This window comes from Saimiri boliviensis, chromosome 11 (assembly GCF_048565385.1).
Source record: "Saimiri boliviensis isolate mSaiBol1 chromosome 11, mSaiBol1.pri, whole genome shotgun sequence".
Lineage (NCBI taxonomy): Eukaryota > Metazoa > Chordata > Mammalia > Primates > Cebidae > Saimiri > Saimiri boliviensis.
Window position 1 is genome coordinate 40,774,125 of NC_133459.1, and position 22,400 is coordinate 40,796,524.

General features: G+C 42.7%; 1 protein-coding gene across 2 annotated transcripts in view; it reads right to left on the reverse strand.

The window, feature by feature from the left end:
• HIVEP3 (HIVEP zinc finger 3) overlaps positions 1-270 on the reverse strand; it is a 518,797-nt gene extending 518,527 nt beyond the window's left edge. For both annotated transcript variants that reach the window (XM_074380630.1, XM_074380632.1), the window contains exon 1: positions 141-270. The gene's annotated coding sequence lies outside the window, so the exon portion shown is untranslated. The remainder of the gene's footprint in view (positions 1-140) is intronic.
• Positions 271-22,400: the final 22,130 nt, after the last annotated feature.

The following is a 22,400-nucleotide window of genomic DNA, read 5'->3' on the forward strand; positions in this document are numbered from 1 at the left end:
GGCTCTCGTCCCGCCCCCCGGGACCGCCCCCGGGCGCAGTGGGGAGCTGCGGCGCTGACACGGCCCGGAGAGGGCGCCCGCGCGGCGGACCGAGCCCGAAGAGGGGGGCGCGATGGTTCGGCAGCCGCGGCCAGCCTTACCTGAGCGCCAGGCCGGCGCGGCGGGAGGTGGCTCGGGATGCCGGGGCGGCGGGCGGCGGGCGGCAGCGCTGGCAGCCACCCGGGCCACCGCATGTGAGGAGCCGCGGCGGCGGCGGGAGCAGGACTGACAGCCCCAGGCCCCGCCTCCGGACCTTGGGCCCCGCCCCCTTCCCGGCCGCGCGGCTCGCCCCGCCTCCTCCGCCCACCGACGGGGTCAAACTCGGTCCATCGGCACGGAGGGCGGGGGCCCTCGCTTCCGATTGGTCCCAAAGGTGGCCGTCCCGCCCACTCCCCGCCCCCTCCTTGGCAGGGAAGCGGCGCGTGCGCGGTGGCGGGGAGGGAAACGGTTACGCTAAGCGCGGGCGTTCCTGGTCCCCGACCCCTGGTCCCCGGGCATCATTTTCCACCCAGGGCAGCTGGGGAACCCTGGATGACCTAAGGAACAAGGGTTCAGACGCAGACTCCACGGTGAATTGTCCTTATTAACCTGTGAGCTAATGTCCAGGAGAAAACCAAACCCGAATGGGCCAGGCTTTAACCAGAGGAAACTCCGAAACTGTGATGTGCATAGAAAACGAGCCAGCCAATCGGTTCCCGGCTCTGCCGGGTCTAGGGATGCTTTAATCAAGCTCTGGGTTCGCTCCCTTGACAGAAAGTCTGAGGTTTGCAGAGGGTCTAGAAGATGTGAATCAAAATTAGCCTTCATTAGGGTTGTGCCAATCAGAAAGTGAATGATGCTGAAGAAAGTGGCCTGCTTTGCTCCACCCTCCCTCTCCTCCCCATGCCCCGGCTCTCCCACCTCTCCCTCCGCACCAGCTCCCTACCCTCAGCCTGTAGACAACATCAGGTCTCTCCCAACAAAAATCAATGGAGACCAGCAATTCCACTCGAGAACTGGAAACATGTCAATACTAAAACTCGTACACAAATGTTCACAGCAGAGTATTCACAAGGTCAAAAAATGAAACAACTGAATGTCCATCGATTGACAAATTGTTAGACAAGTTATGGCCTATCCATACACTGGAATAGTATTCAGTCATAAAAAATGAAATTCTGTTACATGCTATAACAGGGATGAACTTTGAAAACATTATAGTGCTCAATGAAAGAAACCAGCCAGAAAAACCCACATAGTGTATGATTCCATTTACAGGAAATGTCCAAAATAGGCAAATCCATAGAGACTAATGGTTGTCAGGGGCTGGAAGGAGAGGGGAATGAGGAGTGACTGCTTAATGAGTACAAAGCCTCTTTGCAGAGTGATTCAAATGTTCTGGAATTAGACAGTGGTGATGACTGTACAACTTTGTAAATATAATTTAAAAACCACAGAATAGTATACTTTAAAAGGGTGAATATTATAGTATGTGAATAATATCTTAATTTAACCCAAAAATCCAAAAGACCAAAAAATTTAAAATAAAACAACTCTCTTGACACTGTATGCCCTCCAAGCTATTATGCAGTTAACCAGCCCTTTTCATCCAAGATTTTTGCAAGGGTAGCCCACACATTTTTACTCCCACTTACACACTAGCTCCCTAGAATGTGGCTCCTGCCTGCACGAGAGCTCAAATCTGCTCTCTCCTTGAAATTTTACCCTGTGGCTTTTTACGACCCTGCACATATCTAATTCTCTTCCTCCTTCCCTTCTTTGTCTTTTGATCCTATTTTCTGGGCAAATCTATTTTAATCTTTTCTGTGGCTTCTTCCAGAATCTTTCCTAGGTTATATCATCCATGTCTATGAGTTCAGTTACTATGCTTCAAATTCTAGCCTCCACCTGATGTCACACAGAGTTTTCATGTTTGATGTGTTATAAGCAATTTGCATCTCCCCTCCCCATCCTCTCTTCTCTCCAGCAGTAATATCTACTACCACATGCTAGGACCTGGAAATCATCCTTGATTATGCCCTCTTCCTTCTAAAGTCACTTACCATTTTTTATCTCATAAATATTTGTAAATCCCACAATACTACCACAACCCTGGTCCATGCCTCCACTGTCTTTTGACTTTTAATTCCTTTCGTCTTTAGTGCCCTTCAAATCTACTTTCCACACAGCTGTTGAAGTGAACACCCATTGCCTCAGCCAGTGTAGCTCTTTCTTAGGGTAACAACATGCTGATTTTTCTTCAGGAACTCACCCCATGAGATATGGGCTTGGGGACACTGCCAGTGAAGATGATGACTTTACTGGGCCCAGGCCAGGTGTGCCCCAAGCTGGAGCACTATGGAATCTTTCACTTGGAATTTGAATCCTAGGTGGAATAACTGAAACAGTGGAGGCTGTTGGCCCTAATACTTCCCAACCAAGCAGACTTGCAGTTGATTCCTGCTATGTGGGTGCTGGGAAATTTCTTAAGAACCTGGGTTCTTCAAATTTTCATTGGGTTTTCTGAATGATCCCATATCTCTCCAATGCACTCCCCTGTAAGAACTTAATTAGAATTCTTTTCAACCAAAGAATCTGATATAGAAATGTGTCTAAGATGCAAACCATGTCTTTACTGAAAACTCATTAGAGGCATTCCATCACCCACAGGAAAGACACCAAGCTTCGTAATACAAGCCCCAAGACCCTCCATTACTCTGTTCCAGGCTGCCTGTCTGCACCTCCTCACCCTACTCTTTATCTTGCCTTTACATCTCTGCCCTTCTGAATGATATGGGGTTTCACATAACATGAGGTTTCATGCCTCAATACTCATGAGTCCCCTCCGTAGAACACCTCCCTGCTCCCTGCTCTCACTTGAGAAAGCCTTCCCTGGCCCTTCCCTATCCCAACATTCTGCCTTCCTCTGTGTTCTCAAGGCACCTGATTTTCCCACCCATTACTGTACTCACTGTCATGGTATTTCACCTACCTGCTTCATTATCTGCCTCTCCCTCCAAACATGGAGTTCCTGGAGAGCTGTGCCTTCTTTTCTGTTTCTCTGCCTCCATAATTCCTGAATAAGAGAAAGGGATCTCAATATAGGACATTAACAAATCTGTTGCCCAGAGAGATGAAAATCCAGGCTGGAGTCATCTCATATAAGTTATCCAAAAATTTTATTCCTGTTCTGAAAAACATTCCAGAACACTGTCAAGACCCTAGTAACACTGGAGGACACTTATTTAAATGATAGCTCTCATTCTCTAAAATCTTAATTTCTCCTGAAAGCCCTCATGCTTTAATGATACAAAATTAATTAGCTGAGACAATTGCCTTCATCACTGTGACTAAATGGCTAAGTGTGTTTTTGTACATATTTTTAATCATAGCTGAAGAATAAACAGAATGTAAGCAAGAAACCCATGGTTCTGTTTGGATGTCTATTGTGAAACATGTACCTTAAGTGGAATTATATAACCATCCATCTGCAAACGTTGAGTGAGGAGAGCTGGATTTCAGTCACAGCTTAGCCATGACCAGCGGCTTGACCTTGGGTAAGTCATTGCCCTTTGACACCTGCTGTCAGCCTTCCTGGTATCCATTTCTTTGTTCTCTCACCATTGGAACCTCCCAAAAAAATATTTGGGAAACCACTTTTTCTCCATTCTAACCTATATGGCATTACTGTTGTTCACCTGACCCCAGACTCCAGGAATTGGGCCTGATTATCTTAAAGTCATTGTTTCTATCCCAGCTGCCTGGCTACGGAAGTTAGTTCAAGGGCAGTCATGAAACGAATCAGAGCAAAGGAGTTTGAAAGACACTTGCAAGGGCTTCTGGCAAAGAAAATATTCCTCTGCTTGTTGTAGATCCTGTCAATGATAGATTGATGATAGATCAATGGTAATGCAGCCACATGGGACCAGTAGGATGGTGAGATTGCCAGGCAGTGAAGGAATACTGAGGAAAGCAGAACGGGAAAAGAAGCATATCATTGGTTATACTGCTGGGTAGTGAACAACTGGGTCAAACAACAGCTGAAGCTGATAGACCTCTATACTCCAGTTATGTCAACCAACCAGTTTCCTTTGTTGTTGGCATTTAATTTTCTGTCTATACCATAAAGAGTTCTAACAGGAACAATATCTCTGGGCCTCCATTTTTCATAGATAAAAGTAATATGGATAACCTCTAAGGAGGCTGCCAGAACACCGGGAGGAGGCAGGGAGCGCCATCACCTGGTCCAAGGGCCTGGACACGCTGCTTCCAGCCAAACACCCATGTCAGGTCGGGGCCTTCGGACCTCAGGGAGAGCATTCGTCCCCGACCACGTGGACTCCTGATGCAGGCTGAGAAGAAAAAGAAGCACCTGGACATTTCCGGGAGCCCTCTGAGTGGTCACGCTTCAGTGGAATTTGGGGAACCCTGGATGCCAGCCTCGCTTGCTTGATAGCAACAGAAACCAGTCCTGCCTGACTCTGGGCCACAAAAAAGCCACACCTCACTCACCTGACACCCACCCGGTCAGGTGTCCCTGCTGCTGGGAGGGCCTGAGGGAGGAGAGGGCTTTGTGGTCAAGCTCCGTGGCCTGTCCTGGTCCTGCTCTGTTGAGGATGCTCCGAACCTCCTCTCCAGCTGCACCATTCACCACCGGCCGCACACAAGCTCCAGCCACACTAGAGAGGGGCGAGCTGAGCAGTGAGGCTTTTGTTGAACTTGGATCAGAAGATGGCACAAAAATGGCCCCAGGAAAGCCATGGGACACCGGCTCATTGAGGCGTTCAAGTCCCACAGAACCGACGTGAGTTGGGTGTTGAAGGAAGCACCCGGGTCCCAACAGTGCCGGCAGCGCCAACTACCGCTTCGTGCGCCAACTACCGCTTCGTGCACCAACGTCGAGGACTCCCATCTGGATGCACAGACAAGAAACCGTTCAGTTCTTCTCGGGGTTGGAAACTGTGCCAGATGGGATCACGTTTCCTGTGGACCCCAGGGCAAGTTTACAGGAGAAGCTTGTGCTGTTGGCCTCGCAGTTTAGCTGAGAAGGATCTCAGAACGCCCAAGGAGAGGACAGGACACAGGAAAATGAAGGTGTTCAAGAGCGGCTAGGAGGAAGTTCGATCAGAGGCAGGTCCTCCTCAGGCTCATATCCTTGCAGCCCTGGACCCCTGTGACCGGCCTGGGGCTGCGGGGAGCCACCCTGGCATCATGAAGCAGGCAGGCCTGAAGAGGACAAGGCCCAACACCCGCAGCTCAGGCTACGGGGTCATGAGGGGCATGGCAGCCTCTGGCACCACCAAGCTGGTGGGACTTCAGCTACTGTCTCTCCAGAATGTATGACCACAAATACGGCAACAGTGAGGTCACAGGGCAGAGCACCACCGGCCACTGTGTCTGCATGAGAGGCTGCCATGCAAAAGCAACCAAGAGCGATATTTAGAACCTCTTCTCTCCTCTCAACCCGGTGAGAGTCCACATTGAGATGGGCCCATATGGAAGACTGACCGGCAAAGCAGATGTTGAATTTGCTACTCAGAAAGCAGCAGTGGCAGCTACGTCCAAAGACAGGGCCAACATGCAGCACAGGTACTTAGAACTATCCCTGAATTTGACAACAGGGGCCAGCAATGGGGCGTAGAGCAGCCAGGGGATGCAAGGCATGGCGGTGTCCACCTGCACTGGCCTGCAGAGCCAGTCAGTGAGCGGCTGCGATGGGGCTGACCACAGCGGGCGGAACAGCATGGATGGATAGGACTCCTTTTGTTAGCAACAACTAAGTTATTTCAATCAAATTTTCACACGCCACCAACAAGCAGTGAAGAGCAGTTATCATGGAGGAAGCTGTGGGACCCACTTTGCACCATGAGTTTGTGAAATCTAGATTCAAAAGTTACCTCTTTGGGCCAGGCACAGTGGCTCAGGTCTGTAATCCCAGCACTTCAGAAGGCCTAGGTGGGCGGATCACTTGAGGCCAGGCGTTCACAACCAGCCTGGCCAACATGTTGAAGCCCCATCTCTACCAAAAATACAAAAATTAGCCAGGCCTGGTGGTGGGTGCCCATAATCCCAGCTACTTGGGAGGCTGAAGCACAAGAATTACTTGAATCCAGGAGGCGGAGTTTGCAGTAAGCCAAGACTGCACCACTGCACTCCAGCCTGCGGCTGTTACGCAGCAAGACCCTGACTCAAAAAGAAAAAGAAAAAAAAAAAACCTCTTCAGTGTTTTCTCATGCAAAATTTTCTTCTAGCATATGATATTGAGTAAACTGAAACTATGTTCAGCTTTTCTCAATTAACATTTTGTTAGTATACTTCAGAGTGAAGTTATCCAAGTTTAAGTATGTTATATGTGGATCTTTTACACCACATCACAGTGAATACGCTGGGAAGACATGCTTTTTTGGAAAATTCAAAGATGCCAGCTCCCTGATTCAAAGAAATGGTTCTCATGTTTGTTCATTCTAATTTATATTTTCATTTAAGATCCTTTAGGTTAAGTTGAAGCTTTTTAAAAGTTAGTTTTGAAAATTGAGACACAATACGAATACTGAAGGAATTGGTTAGGCCTTGACTTAAAACTTTCTTTGTATTATGATTGCTTTTTGGGTGTATTTTGCTAAGTGAAACTTGTTAAATTTTTTGTTAACTAAATTTTTTTTCTTAAAATGAAAACTTTTTCACAACGACAGGCACAGATTACTCAGCAAAAGACAGCAAAATGACTGGGTGGTTCAAGGGAATTCATTTTAATCGTAATGTATTTAAGTGTGAATTTAAGAAGTTTCATACATCAGATCTATGATTTCCCTTATATTCTAATAATTAGGCTAAGTAAAAGTCTAATAAAAATGTTAAAAAAAAAAAAAGAATTCTGCCAGTTCTCGTATCCTATAAGTCTCTCTGAAGGGTAAACACACTCATGACAATTTAAATGTGTTGTCCTTTACAAGTAAGCACTAAGGAAAGTAGGACTGTCCAGTTTAACCCAACAAAAGAAAGCTAAGACTGGAAATGCAAGCAGAAATCCTTCATCTTTGGGCTGAACTAGGAGTTACCCTCATCTCCACCTCCCCTGCTATCCCCCACACTTCAGCCACTTAATCCTACACTCTCAAAATAGATGGGGGTGGGGGATAGTAATCTGGAAAGGAAGCTTATAAAGAGAGCCTGCTTTAGAAGACTTTGGATTCAGTGGCAGACCACATTCTTGCTGATGCCCTGTGGCCTTAGACCCCTTGTTCAGGTTCTGACCTCTTCTACCCAAACTCTTTGACATGGGTCTTCCCAGAGGACTCTCCTCTGCCTTCTTTCCCTCCCCAGATCTGCCTTCTGGATTATATATTTAGCTTGGCAGCATGCCCTCATGTCTGCATTCCCAGCCCTGACCACCTTCAATCAATTGGAAGTGGTGATATATTAGCCAGGCAACTCCAGAGCACATATTAGTTTATCTGTAGCAACAGGGCCTAAAGGAAGAAGTCCAGGGATGGTTATTTAGTGAAGCAGAGTCACTTAATAAAAGGCATTAAGCACCTTAGAAGCCTGAAGGTTTGGGCAAATTGTTTGATACACAGCACTTGCAATTATGTGTGAAAGTTTTCACATACCTGGCTTCCTGGATATGTAGCCTTTTAAAAATAATGCATTTGGAAATGCAATTGTAATCAACTTCCTAATTTAGTAAGTATTATCTAGGTCCCTGACAGATATTGTGTTGGAATACTAGGGCCATACCTGAAGTTACTGGGACCTCAGGGAAGGGTTGATATGGAAAGAATGCTGGTTGTTTTTCTAGAAATAGTTAGAAATTTAGAAATTAACTAGCATGCTGCCAGTTAACTTTGTTCTTTTCTCTGGCTTTGCAAGATTCATGGGAAAAGATCTTCAGCACTGTTTTGATTGAATCACTTCACATTTTATGACCAGATAACCTTTGCATATAGAGGTGACTAGGACAACAGTCTTGTTCTTAAGGAGCTCAGGAGTTGCAGGGGAGAAAGGACACTACATAGTCAGGCCCAGCAAGAAACAGAGCTCACCCTATTTAGCTCAACAAAGAGATCTCAATGAAGGGAGGACTTAAGAGAGTGTGAGCAGAGCTGGTGAAGCATCCAGATGCCCACAACAGCAGAGAACCATTACCAGCCCAATAAGAAAGAGACAAGCAGAGGGAACAGGAGAGTGGGAACCATGAAGGAGGGGCTCCCTAAGGAGCTACAGTCAGACAAAGATCTGGCTTCTACCAGAGGGAAGGCTTCAAGGCTAGGACCACAGGAAAAACAGCCTTGACCTCTCTTGCCTCCCATTCTCTAATGCCCTGCAAGTGCCTATCACCCGCTAACTCAGACAGAAAACCCACTAGCAAGGGAGTCTGGATACAGTCTGTAGGGATCAGCCTCCTGGGGAAAGAACTAAGGCAGCTGTAGATAACGGATACGACAGCATAAACAAAAAATAACCAATCCAGAACACCCCATTTACCACCCAGGTCCCATTTTTTCCCCTTCATTTAAATGATGAAAATCCCATCCCAAACACAAGGAGACACAAGTGTCATCAGCCACTGTATTATTACTGGTGACATCATTTCAAGTCTACTCTCACATGGACCCTAAATTTTGAGGTTGGCTGCCATCAGCACTCTTCACGTAAAATAGTATGGAGAAGATGCAGGGAGGACGAGATAATCAGCATAAAATAAATATCACTGCTATGGTCTCCCCTTCTCTAGTCTTTCAGGAGGCCAGAGCAAATAATCATTGCTTCCATTTATTTCGTGATCACTTTATCCTCTACCGAACACTTATCACCTTATCTTGAGACAGTCTGAGATCCAAACCTTCATCCCCAAATAGCTGAGCCCTTACTAGTCCTCTCTGTACTGGGTGGTCAGTTTCCCACTGACATTCATTGTTGGACACAGAAGTCCTGGTAATTGGCCCCAGGTATCCCCTGAGTTTAAAATACAGTCTTCCCAGCCCTATTGCATGGCAGCAGCCCACTTTCTTCTTGGTACTCAATATAGTGATCCTTCCTCTTCCTGTTGGTTCAATGGTATGAGTTCCAAAATGGACAAGGATAGGCTCAGCTTCCAATTCCTTGGTGGGAACATTCCTCCCTTAGGAATATTCAGCCTCAAGATCGTGGAGATGGAAAGCAAAAGTTCTGTTGAGTGGAGTATTAACTGTGATGGTTACAAGGGCCACTCCTAATGCCTCACCACGTTTCCTAGCCCACAGTTTGTGCTATGAAGGAGACAGGACCAGAATTGCCTGCTGGTTTAAAGCATATACTAACCCTACAGGTGAGCTCAAGCCTCGCATGGTGTCATATCCCAGTTGGCTACCGAACCCTCACTGCAGACACCTTAGACGCCCTGCGTTGAAGATGACAGTGCTGCTGTCACTCTTTGTCCCTGGACAACAATGCGGACAGAGCTGCCCACCAGTCTGAAGCACTTATTTTGGAATTGTTATGTATGAGAGAAATGCATCCCTATCTAATTTAAGCTATTCTACTTTTGGCCTCCTGGTTACATTATTTTAACATTGCCCTAATTAAGATAGCAACCTTAGCTGTTAGCATAGCGCTAACTTATGTTCTTTCTGGTTAAGTTGCCAGGAGAGTGGGTTGGGGTGGAGGGGAGAGAGAGGGGAGAGCCTCTGGTCCTATAATCTGGGCTTAAATATACTGATTTGCTGCAGAGTCCCCACTGGGCAACGCTGTCCCTCAGAAAACCACCCCATACGATTCCAAGCGCTGCTCTTCCTTGGTATCCTCCCTCTCTGGTGGATAGCTCCCAGGAGATTCTTAGTGTCTTTCCAGTGGTTTTTCAGATTCCTCTGTCTTCTGCAGTTCCCTTTCCCTTCTGAGGCCTCGTCAGGGAAGGGTTAAGTAACTGGTGCTGGTTCCTCATCCCATGCTGAGATGGGGCCATGGAGGCCCTGTAGCAGGGGGAGGAGTAGGGATTCTAGGAAGGCAGCGACATATTACATCACTTCATTTCTATGAAATTCCCAGAATAGGCAAACCCATAGAGAGAGAATGCAGATTCACAGTTTCCAGGGTCTAAGGGGTGGCAGGAATAGAGGGTGACTGCTTAATATGTATGGGTTTTCACTTGTGGATAGTAAGAATGTTCTGGAATAAAATAGTGGTGATGGCCCCACAACCTTGTAAGTGTACTAAATGCCACTGCATTATTTACTCTAAAATATCCAAACTGGTGAATTTTGTGTTATGTAAATTTACCACAATAAAAAAAACAGTCAAGTGGTTGGATTGTATTCTGACTGAGTAAGAAGATGCTTGAGGGTTACAGGGGTGAATCTGGCAGTGACTAAAGTAAACAGAGCTGTAAAAGAATCGTTCGACCTTGTAGTCCTGTTTGGAACATCTGTTTCCTCCTACCTGGGGGTGATGGGCACGGAAGGGAGTTGGGGGAGAGCAGGTAGAGTAGAGGATGCTGACTCCAGAGAAGGCAAAAGGCAAGCTGCTGGGCTAGCCATCATTTCTAGATTTTCCTGATTGACATGGATTTTTTTGTTGTTTTTGTTCATTTATTATTTTTTTCAATTACTCAGCATCCTCATACCTTCCTATGTGTGGAGAATCCAAATGGGAGGAGTCCTCCATTGTAAGCCCTGGTTATAGGTAGGAATCTTCTCCCTGTGCCTTGACCCTCACCCCCACCTGCCAACCACACTGGGTCACAGACGTCTAACCCAGCCCAGCTAACGAGATACTCCTTCTGGGACTTGGAATCATGACGAGTGATGCAAAGACACAGATGAGAGCAGGTGAGAGTACACGGAACAGCTGCGCCACCAAGGGTGAGAGTCCACTGGCTGCCGTGTTGTGCAAGGTCTGGGGCTTTGGCATTGCATGTGCAGGAGCAGCTGTGCCTGGCAGCATCCTTATCACACCAATTCTGAGGGGTGACCTTGGCTTTGGTAGCCGCTCCCTGACCTCTTGTTCTGGTTATTTTCTGAGCGTGGTTCATCAGCCTCATTTCAATTCTCAAGCTACTTGATATCCTTCCAGTAAATTCCTTGACCGTTCAAGTTAGCCTGAGCCTGTTTCTGTTACTTTTAACTAGGAACCCTATTACATTAATGTAGCCTTAACCACCTCCCTTCAAAACAGAAAACATGGTACATTCCAATTAAATGCCTATGACTCCTTACAAAATTGAAATACTGTCTGCACCTTGATTCTTGTGTGCGTGTGTGTGTGCATGTGTGTATATTTCACGTTAAAGATTACAGACGTAAAAACAAAATGCATTCCCATGCACTGAGTTATTGTAGCTATGGTGATGCGCAGACAGAGCACTGCTCTAGCAATTAGAAGACGAGGCCACAGCTAGTTGTGTAACCTTGGGCAAGTCAGCTGCTTCTCTATTCAGGCTGAGATAAACTGTCAGCCCTTTTTTAGTGTTTGAGGTTCTGTGATTCAGCAATGCAAAAGAAATAACTCATATTAACACCATGCCTAGGAAAACAAACTATTCTCTCTCACAAACAGCCACAATCTGACTCAATACCATACAACTAAGATAACTTCAGTTGTCAATCTGTACTTCATCTATTAAATAATGCACATCATTGCAGACAAGCAACAAAAGTTAACTACGGCCTCCTCTCTCTGTGGGAATGTCATCTACAATGATAATGCTAACGTGAGCTCACACTTGGATTGCATTTACTACATGCCACCGCTCTAGGAGCATTGCATATATGAGCTCATTCAATCCTTACAGCAGCCTCAGAAAGTAAGTGCTATTATTATACCATTTACAGATGAAGAAACAGAGACGCAGAGAGATTAGGAAACTTGTCCAAAGTCACACAGCCAGTAGGTGACAGAACTAGTATTCAAACTCAAACTATCTGGTTCTAGAATCCAACCACTGTGTGTGTGCGTGCATGTGTGTGTGTGTGTGTGTGTGTGTAAATCCACATGACATAAATTCACTATTTTAGCCATCTTGAAGCATACAATTCAGTGGCATTTAGCACACTCGCAGAATCCATGCTTTTAGTAATACACAATGCTACCAAAACTATATCATCAAATAAATAAACTGTAATTATAATCAGCTTTACAGACCAAGAGATAGTGAGGTAGAGCTGTCATTTCTTTCATCCACTTCAGTGCATTTGATAGTAGTAATGTAACTTCCAAATGAAGATTACAGAGTTATGGTGTGATTCCCGGTGTTAGGAAGCTTTTAGCTCTAGTCTACTTTTTGCCTCCACAAAAGCTGCATCTAATCTTAATCAATCTGGAAAGATGAATGTCCATCATATTTTAATACTTCAGTAGAGGTTGGAGCAAGGGAATTCCAAGCTTCTTATGAGGGGTGGTCCCACTATTCAAGGACACCTATCAGCAGAAAGTCCTGACCTATATCCTCATTCACAAATGAAAGCATTCAACTTTTCCCTAAGTTTAGGGATGGAAAGGTAGATGTTGAAAAATGTTGGTCAGTATTTCCTCTGCTATAATAATTCTAATGACAGCCCACACTTGGATGGCATTTACTGAATGCCATCGTTCTAAGAGTTTTGCATATATGATAATACTTTATGACCTGGCTGTGTATGGCCTTGGGTAAGTTTTTACTACTTCTTCTGAACAGTCTCCCTTGTGACAGTCATTCACTCAGCAACTCCTGGTGGCACCTGTTTTGCACCAGGCACTGAGCTGAGCCCTGGAAGCAGGAAGAATCCCAGGGTGGTTGGGTAGGTAAGTATTGGACAGTGGTTCTCAGCATGGTTGGGGAGGGGCTTACCAGTGAATCTTTCCAAAATACAATGTTCACTCCTACTGGGTCCTAATGTATCACATAAGCTGTTGGGGCTAGAGTAGCAGGTGGATTTGGGAGTGGCACATTTCAAAAAAATCCCTTCCAGGTACATCTCATTTTCCTTATTCTCCCCCCAACCACCACAGCCCAAAACTCCAACCCAAGCACATCTATTCTTTGAGAACCATTGAAATTAGTGATTTCTGAGGCTACTTTGGCCTCTAAAATTCTACGTTCATTCTCAATTCAACATTCCTTGGGTGCCTACTCTGTTCTGTGCTAAGCACAGTAGCTAGAGAGGAGAATAAGATCTTGGTAGACAGTCCCTGCCCCCGTCCACTCTCAATCTAGTTGAGACACAGACAAGCAAACCAGCAGTGTCACTATAACATGAGGGACCCGGAGTACAGTGAAGCATTTCATGAACTGAATATCCCCTCAGGTGACTCTTCAACTTTCTCTTCTCCAGAATAAGTGATTCTTTTGCCTCCTTTCCTAAGCTCTTATTTCCCAATGATCAAACAATATCATCAACATCTGACAAGTCCTGAATCTAACGCATCTGCCTTCCTTCTGGTTTCAGATGCAAAGCATATTCTCCACACAGCCTCACACCAGTTCCAAACCCTGCATGCTAACATTTCTCTGCCGAAAGGCCTTTTTAATGAGGAACTTGGTTCAGGCATCAGCTATAGAACATTAATATTCATGCTTAGTATTTGTAAAAACCTTTATTTTAATCTTTTGTTTCCTTTGGGGGGGAGTGTTAAAATGGCCAGATAGTCCCAATTCTCATTTATTCTATCCAGGCCTCTATTTTCAGTGTTTTCTTTTTGGCTTCCATTATTTCATTGGGGTTGGCAATGAAAGTTATCCCTGCTCCTGTCCAAGTGTTAAATGGATACTCATGTGTCTTTTTGCCACATTGGTATACTTAATTTTATTGCAAATAGGATTTTTCTTTTTTCCCCTCTGCATGCAAATGTGTTACCCTTTCAGTGTTTGCATAATAGCAGTAATTCTTCCATTTGTACAAAAGGACATGCATTATTTTGGCAGATAGAGGGAGCTTTGATGGAGAGATTATTACATTTCCAAAAGCAAAGAGAATAAATCAGAATTTAGCTAGACGCTGACTAAACACCCCCTTCCCCCAACTCTGCTGATCATGAGCCAAGTGTCTAACACACTACACTTTCCTCCCAGACAACAAACCTTGCAGAACAGTAGGACCTTGCTGGCTGTTCTTGGTTCTCTGCCCTTCTCTGCCTGGCTCTGTGGACTGTCTCACTTGGCCTCCATTACCCTACAGATTCTGGCTGGTTTAGCCAAGAGGAGGCACCAGCATGAGAATGAAGGGTGGGAGTAGAGGGAGGCTAGGCTATTTATTTCCCTGCTCCATGCCTGCCTTTCCATAGGTGAGGCAGTAGCTGTTCCCCTCCAAGGCCACAGCTCAGTTGAGGAGCCCTTCTTCTACAAGTCCAGCTCTCACTGGACTCTGTTAATCTTCCTGCTCCTCACTGTCTCCAGCAAGATCCAGGGAGCTTCACTACCCCTTGTCGACAAACCCAGCCTACAGCTAAGTCAATATCCCATATATTCAACCCTTTGAGTGTGCCATCTTTTTCCTTAGGACACTGAGAGAAGAATCATATTCCCAACACTTCACTTAGCTCACTAGATCCTCCCTACTCCTCCAAAGACAAAGAAGCACACACCATAGCACTGGGAAAGTAATAAAGAAGTCCAAAACCACTGGGGTCTGAAGGTGTCTACACATCACCTCAAAGTGTTCAGAAATTGCACAAAGCAGGAGAGGAGTTTTCCCTAGGTGTGTCCAGCTTCACTACAGTCTTGTAGATGATTGGCATCTGTTGGTTTTGCCTGTCACTGACTCACCTTTTTCTGGTCACAGCCCCCTGATTTTCCTTGGGGAGCTACCTCTTCAATTCTCTTAGTACATGTGGAAAGGATGGAGCTGTTCTCACCCTCAGCTCAGAGAAAATATCAGACCTCCAACCTAGCCACTCAGGCCATCACTTCCCCCAGACCACAGCAATTGGTTCAGGGATGGGCATGTGATCTAAGCTAGGCCAATGGAAACCGGCTGGATAAAATTCCAGGACTTTGGCTGGAGCAGCAAGAGAGGAGTAGAGCCCACCTGAGAACTGAAAAATCACAGAGAAAGCAGTCAAGAAATGAAGAGAGGAAAACTGGGTTCTGATCATGTCATTTGTGCCCTGGATCAAGCCTGGCCTCGCTCTTGCAATTACATGAACAAAACGTTCTGTCATTTCATTTATTTAAGCTGGGCTTCCATCACTGAAAGAATCTGACTACTACATTGAAGATGGAAGCTCTTTATATACTTGGAGCCATCACAGACTGGGCAAAGGGGAGGCAGAAAAGAAAACAGAATTGAGTATTTCTAGATCAAATATCGTGTGCTCTAAAATAAAGCACATGTTAATGTAGGCTAATTCATTCAATCTTCAAAATGACTTTACTCAGCTAAGTTGAGGAACTTGCTAAGTGTCACGCAATTAGCGAATGGCAGAGTTAAGTTCAAACCAAGGACACTCTGCTTGCAAAGATATACTTTCTCTGCTCTGATGTGCTGCCATTGCCATCATCATCTTCATCATCTCCCTCCTGACTGTCACCATCACCATCATCTCCAGGACGCTCCCTGAGGATCTGGACCACCACGGTAGGAAGCTGAGTTTTCTAGCTCGGAAAACAGACCATCAAACATATAAGTACATGAGTGTGCATATAACTATAGCAAGAAGTACAGAGTGATCAGTACCACAAAAGAGGAGCATGTTGAGAAAGATGACTTCCATCTTAGGTAAACCTCTAGAAATGGTTGAAGGAAATCCAAAGACAGGAAAGAGTCTGAACAGAGGCATCAGGGATAGGAATGTCAGACCACAAAAGACTCAGTTTGCACATTTACAAACTAAACTAATAGAGTTCTCCTAGTGCTCCAAGGTTCTGTCCTTGGCTCCCTTCTCTATTTTCTCTTCCTTACCAATGACAAGGCCAGAAAGCTGACAACCCCCCAATCTCCCATTTGCCACAGTGCTTGGCACAGTCCCTCCAAAATTCAGGGCAAAGAGTGGAGAGCCATATAGTTTTCCAATGTAAATATGTCTACTCTTCAGTGGAGTTCACCTTGAAGGTCCAAGGAATAGTGAACCAGCAACTGGGACTGGTGTTGAAGGTGAACCTAGAAGCCGCTAAATGTGTACTTAAAGTTCTGGGGTGTCTAGGCTTCTATTCAGCTCCCAAAGAAAGAAGTGTCATATGTTCCAACATTGATACTTGTTCCAAATATGATGTAAATTCAGCCCTGAAGTTACAGCCCCTTTCCTCTTTAGCAGAAACCCTGCTTCTGACTTCTCCTTTCCCATCTAGATGTCTCATTACTCTGTGAATGAGACACAAGCTTTTATACATGCATCACTGTCTCATTTTAGCATACTTCCTCCCTCCACCCATCAACAAAAGGTGTTGCACTGTTGCTAAATCAGGCAGACAGAACAACCCCCAAGTCAGTGTGTCTGCCAAGTAAAACACATGAAAACTTGGTGCACTGTTTTTAAAAGCAGGTTAAATAAGGTGCCTTTAAAGTTGAGTCCCCTGGGATTGTACTGAATCCCTAGGTTCTTGGTTTTATGACCCCAAGGGACCAAGTAGGTTGGCTTTAATTGTCAAACTAGGTCACTTAAGCCACAGAGCCCTTATCGGACAGGACAATATTTATAGGGATTGCATCATCGCATAGTTGAACTGTTCTTCTCAGATTGAGATCATCCTTTAGTTTGCTGGGATATATTTTAAACTCCAGGAGGAAGAAAGAAATCTTCTCTTCATTATTAGAAACTACTAATAAGAGTAGAAGAGTACAACAATGTTGAAATGCTAACATTTTAGCCACATGAAAAGCAGGAACTTAACACTTTCTCCTGGCAAGATTTTTGATTCACAGCTATTGAGAATTTGAAGATGATATTTTGCCCGCTGGAGACTGGGACAAATTTGATTAAAATTACTAGTCAAGAAAACTCAATTGAATCAAATTATCTTCAAAAACCACATTCCTGTGGTTTTATATAACACTATTGTTCATGTGGTAGAGATTGATGTGGTTTTCTTTTTTAATATTTTAAATCAACTTTTATCTTACATTCTGGGGTGCATGTGCAGAATGTGCAGGTTTTGTTACACAGGCCAACGTGTGCCATGGTCGTTTGCTGCACAGATCATCTCATCACCTAGATATTAAGCCCAGCATCCATTAGCTATTTTTCCTAATGCTCCACCTCTCCCTACCACCTTCCCCAACAAGCCTCAATGTATGTTGTTCCCCTCCCTGTGTCCATGTATTCTCATTTTTCAGCTCCCACTCATAAGTGGGCACATGCAGTGTTAGGTTTTCTGTTCCTGCATTTGTTTGCTGAGGAAAATGGCTTCCTGCTCAATCTATGTCACTGCAAAGGACATAATCTCATACTTTTTATGGCTCCATAGTATTCCATGGTGTATATGTACCACATTTTCTTTATCCAGTTTATCATTGATGGGCATTTGGGTTGATTCCATGTCTTGGCTATTGTGAATAGTGCTGGAATGAACATATGTGTGCATGTATCTTTATAACAGAATGATTTATATTCCTTTTGGTATATACTTAGTAACGGGATTGCTGGGTCAAATGGTATTTCTGGTGCTAGATCTTTGAGGAATAGCCACACTGTCTTCCATAATGGTTGAACTCATTTACACTCCCACCAACAGTGTAAAAGCATTCCTTTTTCTCTGCAACCTCACCAACATCTGTTGTTTATTGACATTTTAATAATTGCCATTCTGACTGGCATGAGATGGTATTACATTGTGGTTTTAATTTGCATTTCTCTAATGATCAGTGATGTTGAGCTTTTCTTCATATGTTTCTTGGCTGCATGCATGTCTTATTTTGAGAAGTGTCTGTTCATGTCCTTTGCTCACTTTTTAATGGGGTTGTTTGTCTTATTCTGGTAAATTTGTTTAAGTTCCTTGTGGACTGTGGACATTAGACCTTTGTCAAATGGATAGATTGCAAAATTTTTCTCCCCTTCTGTAGGTTGTCTGTTCACTCCATTGATAGTTTCTTTTACTGTGCAAAAGCTCTCTAGTTTAATTAGGTCTCAGTTATAAAATTCTGTTTTTGCTACAATTGTTTTTGGTGTCTTCATCATGAAATCTTTGCCCATGCCTATGTCCTAAATGGTATTGCCTAGATTTTCTTCTAGTGTTTTTATGGTTTTGGGTTTTACATTTAAGTCTTTAATCCATCTTGAGTTGATTTTTGTGTAAGGTGGAAGGAAGGAGTCCAATTTCAATTTTCTGCATATGGCTAGCCAGTTCTTCCAGCACCATTTATTAAAGAGGGAATCCTTTCCCCATTGCTTGTTTTTGTCAGGTTTGTCAAAGATCAGATGGTTTTAGGTGTGTGGTCTTATTTCTGAGTTCTCTATACTGTTCCATTAATCTACGTGTCTATTTTTATTCCAGTGCCATTATGTTTTGGTTACTGTAGCCTTGTAGTATAGTTTGAAGTCGGATAATGTGATGCCTCCAGCTTTGCTCTTTTTTCTTAGGATTGTCCTGACTATACAGGCTCTGTTTTGGTTCTATATGAATTTTAAAATAGTTTTTTCTAATTCCATGAAGAATGTCAATGGTAGTTTAATGGGAATAGCATTGAATCTATAAATTACTTTGGGTAGTATGACAACTTTTATGATATTGATTCTTCCCATTCATGAGCATGGAATATTTTTCTATTTGTTTGTATCCTCTCTGATTTCCTTGAGCAGCGGTTTGTAGTTCTCCTTGAAGAGGTCCTTCACTTACTTCCTTTTTTAGCTGTATTCCTAGGCATTTTATTCTCTTCATAGAAATTGTGAATGGGAGTTCATTCATGATTTGGCTCTCTGCCTGCCCGTTGTTGGTATATAGGAATGCTAGCGATTTTTGCACATTGATTTTGTGATTGGTGTGGTTTTCATTGTTTGAACTACCCATGATATATGTATACTGTAAAAGAGTGAGTTTACTTTTTCGTTACTCTTTCAGATGAACTTTCCAGTAATGTAATGACATCATGATTTGGTCATTTATTTATCAACGCTAGTTGACACACATATGATTTACTCATAATGGTCACAATGGCTGACATTTCTTGGGCACTTCTCATGTGCCAGGTGCTGTGTGTATGCATTTCATACATATTATGTCATTTAATTATCAAACAGTTCTATCAGCTTCTACTATCACCACCACATTAAAGATAAAGAAAAGGACGCTTAAAAAGTTGTGTAACCTGCTGAGACTCATAAAACTAGTAATCAAGGGAACTGGAACTTAAAGCCAGGACTTAATGATTCCCAGAAATTCCCAAGCCTCTTTGCCACTATATTAGGCTGACTTTTATTGACAAATGAATTGTGCACTTTCTGTATCCAGTTCTGCAGTTGAATTGTAGAGTTTTTCAGGATGGTTTTGTGGGGGCAGGTGCCATGTTCTATGAAGGGCACAGAAACCCTCAACAAATACAACAGACTTTTAAGTTGCCTTATTTTCGCTAAAACAATAAAAATGCTTATACATTGGGGAAATTGTTAAATAATAAATACAAGTAAAATTATTTTTGTACAAAATAAATATTTCAGGCCAGGCATAGTGGCTCATGCTTGTAATACCAGTACTTTGGGAAGCCAAGATGGGAGGATTGCTTGAGCCCAGGAGTATGAGACCAGCCTGGGCCACATAGGGAGACCCTATCTCTACAAAAAAATACAAAAAATTAGCCAGGTATGGTGGCACACACCTGCAGTCCAAGTTACTTTGGAGGCTAAGGGGGGAGAATTTGAGCTCTAGAAATCGAGGCTATGGTAAGCCATGATCATGCCACTGCACTCCAACCTGAGCAACAGAACAGGACCCTGTCTCAATAACAAAAAATACTTTCAGTATGTAGTTATCTAGCTGTAATATGTAGCTTTTAGAAACTAAAATTAAATGAATTTTCAAGGAAAATGAAAAACTTTACAATGTGGATTGGACTTCCAGTCAAGATAAAGCATCAAAAATAAATGTTTTGATCCACTTGCTCTGCTCCAAACACATTAAATGTCTACTAAAATATAAGAAGAGAGGGTTAAAAAAAATAAACGGTTTCATTGAGCAGAACTGGAAATTAATCACAATGTGGTGAATGGGTCTGAAGCCATGAGTCTATTATGTTCCAGGTCTGTAAGCACATAATAGTACTTTAAATCTTGACTCCCACCATGTAACAGAACTGAAAGTGCTTCAAACATAATAGTGGATCAGAAGAAGATTCCCTATGGAAGCCTGGGGCTTGAATGAAGCTCCTCCCCCTACATAAAGAAGTCTATTAAAGCAATTATCAGTTACTTCCTGAGACTACATTTTATAGAGGGTTCTTGGCTTGGAAAGCAGACTATAGATGTACTTCCTGGCCAGGAACTCGGCCAGACACCTGCTGCTCTATAACTAGATTTGTGATAGCCCCAGTATCACTGCAGAACAAATTCTACCTGGTGCTGTACTAGGGGCCTGAGTAAAGGTCAGATGGAGACAACTGTAAATTCCCAAAACTGCTAGACAAATAGGATCACACACACACACACACACACACACACACACACACACACACACACATCTTTCAAGATGTAGCTGCTATAACAAATGAAGAAATCTAAAAGTAATGAAGAAAGCCTAGGAAATAATCAAAATTATTAACTGAAGCATGAAATGCCTAGAGATAAAATTAGTTTTGTCTTTGAAACAGTCTTACCAAGACTTTAAGGATGTCTAGACTGTTCAAAGGCATAAATTAAGGTATTGCATTCATTAATAGTGACTAAGAAACTATGAAACACAAGCAGATATAAATAAAACAAAACCAGGTGGGTATTTAGAAAAACCAAATATATATTGGAACTAAAAAAAAAATTAAAAAAAAAAAGCAGTGACCAAAATAAAACTCAAGAAAAACTCTAGATTAGATCCAAAGAGAGTAGTAAATTGGGAAATAGCTTTGAGACATAAACACAGAACTTAGTCCAGACTGACAATGAGATTATTTTTAGTACAGTGGTTAGCAGACATGAAAGATCCAATTGACAGGCTCTAACATATGTCTGGTAGATGTTCCAAAAGAAGAGGATGAAGGGAATGATGAAGAAGCATTAAGAGATTAGATATTTGGTTCTAATAGGAGATTAAAGCAGAAGATTTTCATGATTGCAGATGTGTTCTCCAATGAAAAGGACACTGTAAACAGGACATGACACATCACGGTGAAAGTACAGTTTATTGATAATAAGAAGAAACTCCTAAAACTGCCAGAGAGAACAGATAAGATATCCAGTAGGAACCATTAGAATGACAGTGGACTTATTTTTAATAACAACTGTGGCCAGAAAATAATGTAGCAATATCCTGAGAAGGTTAAGAGAAAACAGCTGTCAACATAGAAATTTATATCCAGCTAAACTATTATTTAAGAGTGAGGGCGAAAAGACATTTTCAGAAACAGAGGACTAAATGAGTCCCTCATATGCAGATCCACGTTGGCACACTTAGTAAAGGTTATACTTCACTAAAGAGAAATGTGAAACTACAGCAAAGGTAGTGGATAGAAGAAACAATAAAATAATGATCTAAAAATTAATTAAATATGTTTGTAGGTTTAAATATTGACTGTGCATGATAAATTCTGTGTTTAGAAAGATAGAAATGCTAAATAACAATATATTTGTTAGAATACTTTTAAAAACTCAAGTAGGATATGTTGAAACTACAAGAAAAAAAACATTAAAAGAACAGATTAACAACCAACAGAGGAAAAAATGGAAGACATATTTTAAAAATAATTTACCAATCAAATACAAAGCCAAAAAGGACAGAGAAGAAAACAGAAGAAAAATGTCAATAAAGAGAAAACATAAATTAAGTTAAAGTTCATCAGTAAGCACAATAAATGTAATTAGACTAAATGTGTCTATTACAAAACAGAGATTAGCGTATTAGATTGAAATTTTAAATCTAGCTGCTTGCTAAATATATGATACATAACTAGAACAAATCAAAACAAGAAGATTGAGAGTAAAGAGATAGAAAAAGTTCTATCATATATATAATAACCCAAATAAAGCTACTGAGATGATGTTAATTTAATGCAAAAAGCAAAAAGCTAAGAGGAAATAAGAGGAGAATTATATAAAATAATAGAAATGAGTCTACCAGGAATATATATAAATCATAAATTTATGCATCTAAAAACATAACTTCAAAAAATACAAAGCAAAATATATGGAATTAAAGAGAAAATGGAAAAATCCATAATCAGCATTCAAGGTTTTCTAACACTTCTATCCAAAATAGAGTAATCAATCTTGTAAAAATTTAGTAAGGCTGTAGTAAATGTCAAGAACAAAATTTTAAACCATGATATAACACAGAACTTTTCAACTTTTTTAAACGTGAC